A 5,420-nucleotide genomic window follows, 5' to 3' on the forward strand; every position below is an offset into this window, starting at 1 on the left:
TTTATGTGTACGACCGATATTTGATAATAATAGTACAGTTCAAGCAAATTGTATGAATTGTAGTATTGCACCCCAAATTTGATTATAAGGATAGCTATATTCGATATAGTTAGGTTACTAAGAATAGATATTATCGTGATGCTAATATTAGATGATTCTTAGCCACGATATTAGAAATTATCGATGTCAAATAGAAGAGTAGAAATATCTAAAGTAGAATGATTCGGATTGTAGAAGATAGCAAGGTTCTATTTGATGACTCAAGTCTAATTGCAGTTAATTAAATTGTCTTAAATGGATCAAACAAAATATGTTTAAGAACTGGGGAGATAAGTTCACATTAGGAAGAGAGTTCTCTTCGCTTTGAGCTCGGAATACTTTAGATTTTAGACTAGATTCTTGTAGTAATTAATTATTGCTTAACTATTATTAGAAGTCTTGTAATAATAGCTTTTAAGAAAATACCATTTGACTAAGACAGCTATTGTGGGACACCTTTATTACAGAATATACTGTATTATTACCTAAAATGGCGATTTTAAATAATAATATTTGATAAATGGTTTTTAATTACTTGCTATGGTGTTGTATATCGAAATTTTATAGTATAAAGATAAATCACCCCTATGGAATTATGTAGATGAGATTACTATCAGGCCTTTTCTTCTACTATACATTTGCTTAAATTATGAATCGTAAGCTACAACGAAATTAATACATTTGGTCTATGTTTATAGATGCTAAAGCATTTCAAACTTGCTGAAGTAACACTAACTAAATTGGATCGGTTAGGTTGCTATTGTAATAGGTATATAGCATACTACATTTACTAAGTAAAATTGTTGTATAATTCCTTAGATTTCTTGATTAAAATACATAATTTTAATACCGAAAGCTTTTCTTTCCGTCTTAGAGGCATTAATGAGCAATTTTGGAATTTGATTAATTTTACTGACTTTCTCTACTTTAGCAATTCAAAATAATTACTTATAAATTTTTATTAGTTATATTATTAATTAATGAAGCGATCCTGACATTGGTTAAAGGATAATTTTGGATGCTTATCAATGGGTAATTATAGAATCTCAGGTGATAAGTTTACATAATTATTTAAGTTATTTGAAATAAAGACTTAGGAAGTGACAATGAATTCCGTTGCATAAAGTTATTATATATAATTCTTTTGAAATGGAGAAATAAGGTAAAACTTTGGAGATTATTATGTTACTTCGACAAATTGAATTCATTATTCTATTTGCAAACTTACATTAAAGATAACTCTTGGGAACCAAAGCAGATTGCATCAGTAATTGAATGAAGTCTGTTAAAATCTATATATCTACATATAAATGTCAATAAATACGATTAATGAAGGCTATTTTAAGCTGAAGGATAATTCTTTAAGTATTTTAGTGATGTTTTTACTTCAATAACGCTAAAAAATTTAATGCTTACAGTGTTTGTAGAAAATTGAGGCTATTAAATACTCCTACTGGAAGTTGCTGTAATAAATTGTTGTTTAAGTTTCTAATAAACACAGATAATAATTCTAAGTTACCCTCACGAAAACTTGATAATGAAATCAAGTAATTTTGTTAGTGATATACTAAATCATATAGGAGTCCTTTATATTGTTAATGATAATATACTATGTAAACACTTTGGTAGTATAATATTACTAGTTAATGTGCTATGCTTTATTTTTAATGACCGTAAGCGCCTAAAATTTACTGTAATGGTTCTTTGTACTCTGTTAATAGTTGTGCATTTTAAATGATATATTGTTGTTACAGTGTTATATACTGTATTAGAGTAGAAATGTATATGTTAGGATAATTCTTGTTAGCTTATCCTTATTTAATTAACTTCTAATTTGGATATACTGTATTTTAATATAGCACTGACTTTTTATGACAGTGACACTTATACACATACTGAAATTAATAGTTATAATAGGGAATGCAAATCATCTACTTACAGTTCGAATCATTGTGATTGTAATTTACTTATGGTAGATTGTAAATTATCATGGAAATGTTCCGTGATAGGACATATCGTAATCTGACTATTCTGCATTAGTCATTGCATGTCTATGTTCGAAAATACTGTTGTCTGCATTAAGGGAGCAGTAGCTAAAATTAATATTGTAGAGACTTGATACTACATCATTTATGTTTATCATAAGTATTTGTTAGTGCGTTGTGAACATTTGTTTTAGTCGTGTTAAGTAGGTTATTAATGGAGGCGGTACGTGTAAATGATAAAATTAGTATATTGAGTATTATAATTTATTATTGTTGCTTTCAAGTGACTACGGTTAACACCTTAGCTGTAAATAAGGATTCATTAGAATTCCTTGAATTGATTGGTTTTGTAATCTAACACTGTTAAATAACTTGTTTATCTATTTGACTTATACTAATTTCTGTTTTGAAGCCTCATAGTAAGCCTATGAGGAAAGTAACGAGCATTTGCTTTCATTGATAGTGTACACGAAGGTTGTAGTGCCACAACTATAAAAGGACATGACAGATTACTGCAATTTTAATCTTATTTTATTTGGTTTCATTAATCAACAATCTTAATAAACTATAGTATTTGTTTTTATCCCTTCGGAGTGATCTCGCTGTGAGACCGTCAAGCACCCTGATCCCAACCACCGGACCGTTGAAGAAGGCAATTTTTTACGATAGAATTGGCCAAAATTCTACAAACATCTAATTCAGTAAATGATTCTAATGCTAATTGTATTAACTATGACTCATGAACTATTGAGGAATAGTATATAAATGCAGTATATCGTGTAATAAAGTGGATTCTCAAACTTAGTGTTTAACGTAAAATACGAGGCGTTTAAGTCTTTGTGTAGTCTGCTAGTAGAGCAAAAGTGCTTCTGATAGTCCAGATATCGTCCCTTGATACGTGGTTCAAGGAATTGACTTATTGATCGTATATTACGTTATCTTGTTGCAAAGCTGTTTTGTGACAGTTGTACAATTTCTTGCAAGAGATATATTACTGCACTTGATTAGATAGGAGGTAAACTATTTTCAAGATCATAGTGCCGTAACGGGTTTACTTGACATTTTACTTAACTGATTCTTAATCGCAACGTATAGTTGTCATAATTAAAGATCATGTATATAATTGTATATTAAAGCCCAATCGTAACAATTCACGGCACTATAGATTATTAAAACCAGTATTTTGATTTTTGTGAGTGAGCTAATTGGTAATGTTATTGCATTAAATGAATCAGTATTTAGTTTGCTTATTACAAAACAATAAATTGACTAACTTCATACACCATTTAAAGAAATACATTTACCTCACTAATAACTTATGTCTTTGTAAGTAAGAGTAAGCAGGTGTAGCTATCCAAATACTTTCACGTGAATACTACAATAAATAAGCTAAATTGTACTGAACTGCCTATAGATATTGGCTTGTCTTACTAGATACAGGCAAATTTAGGTCAAATCATTCTTACAATTTTTTCAAAGAGAATAAGCCATAAAATGTTTTATTAGAGACATATCGTATCCTATTTCGAGATAAATTCCTATATTATAAAAGAAAGTAGATGTTGATCTCCACAAACGTACTATCAGCAGTGAGAGTAATTACAAATCTGTTTTCAACAATGTTCTTTAGTAAATGCATCAATGTCATCATTAGAGAAAAATAAAATGCCGTACTGTATGATTACTTTTTAAAGCACTGGTATAAAGTATTTTTCTATGGTATGATTTGTCATTAATACGCATTACACTATATGGCACTCTCTTTTCAAGAATATAGAACGTATTGTAGACTTCTAATTTAGTAAGTTAATAAGTAAATTCCTTGATTTAAGCGCTAAAATTTCCTTCTGTATCTCATTCCTAATCCAAACCTTTCAAGCGCAATCGCAGATAACCTAAGTTAATGAGCGTTTTTTAATACAAGTCGCTTTTATGCAATACTCAACTAGGGGTATATGATGCAACATACAAGTAGGTACAAAGGCTACCGTAATTATACGATATACTTAGCTTATGCATGCATGGAAATATTCTATAATACTTCAGACGATGCCTGTGCGACATTTACTAAAAATCTCAAATACAGTCTCCATCTTTAAATATCGATAAAATTAATAAGAATACAATTATTTATAGCATTAACATACAGGTCAGTCAGAGTTCTAAGTTCTTTGAATGCTTGATCACAAATTGTATTAATTCGGCTACCTTGCAATGAACTAAAATTTTCATATTATATCGAACAAAGTTAAATTAATAATCCTTTGAATCGCTCTTTGAAATATGACTAGCATTAGATCAGAATGATAATTTTTAAATAGGATCACTATGGCATCAAAATTAAAAGTCTCTAAATGAATTATAATTTGATAAGCAACCAAAATTAAGGCTAAATTTTATATCCAAAAGTGCCGCTATGTAATTAAAACGAAGACTTTCATTTTAAAATAGCAAAATGAGTATATATTTGGAATATTTCAGTAATGGTACTAGCCGCGATAGAGAACGTCTACAATCGCTATAATATGCATAGTCATGCCGACATCGGCTGTCTAAGGGTGGTATACGTACAAAAATAGTTAACTGAATATCTAATTTTATTACTACCTGCCTGACTTATTCATGAAATAGCTCTAAAAAACTTTGCAATATCTTAAAGTTTTAGAGTAGATTTCGTTACGGTGCTGCAATGATTCACATAGCCTAACTCAAATTACAGAATGCAAGATGGCGAAAGCAACTTACAGTTTTAGAAGTCGAGGTAAATTTATGATTATTTCACATTCCACGTAGTGCATATATCCTGAAGTTAAATCACTGAAAAAATTTTTAGATAAAAATACAAATAAGGTATTCAATTCTAATTCTCTGTTGATAAAATGCCTTGAAAAGGTACGAGTTGAAGCTCTAGTCTATCTCTACTATTAAATGTTTACATATTTTTATAATTTATACACCGCATGTATCAATATTTATTTTAACCTATCTTCAAAAAAGCTGAAATATACTCTATGTAATAGTTTTACTTCTACTGTTTTAAAGATTCTTATTTATAACAGCAAAGTATTGCACTATTATTGGGGAATAGCTGCAGCTGTGGGTGTAGTGTATTTAGCTTTCACTGTAGTTTTTTGACATGATCTTAAATATAGACATTTTGTCATGTTTCAAATATAATAGATACCTCTATAGTCTATTTCAAGTATGCTCAAATATAGTCTGTCATGTTTAGTTATTTATAGCACCTACAGTCTTCGCTATTTCCAACAATTATTTATTATTATATAGTCTGTTTATGGTATATGATGTATCTAATTCTGCAATCCTGTTCTCTGCATATGTTCTCTCTTTAAACTATAAATACTGATAATTTATGCCTCAGATTTGTTCAGTTGC

This window comes from Trichoplax adhaerens, genomic scaffold, assembly GCF_000150275.1.
Source record: "Trichoplax adhaerens TRIADscaffold_1 genomic scaffold, whole genome shotgun sequence".
NCBI lineage: Eukaryota > Metazoa > Placozoa > Uniplacotomia > Trichoplacea > Trichoplacidae > Trichoplax > Trichoplax adhaerens.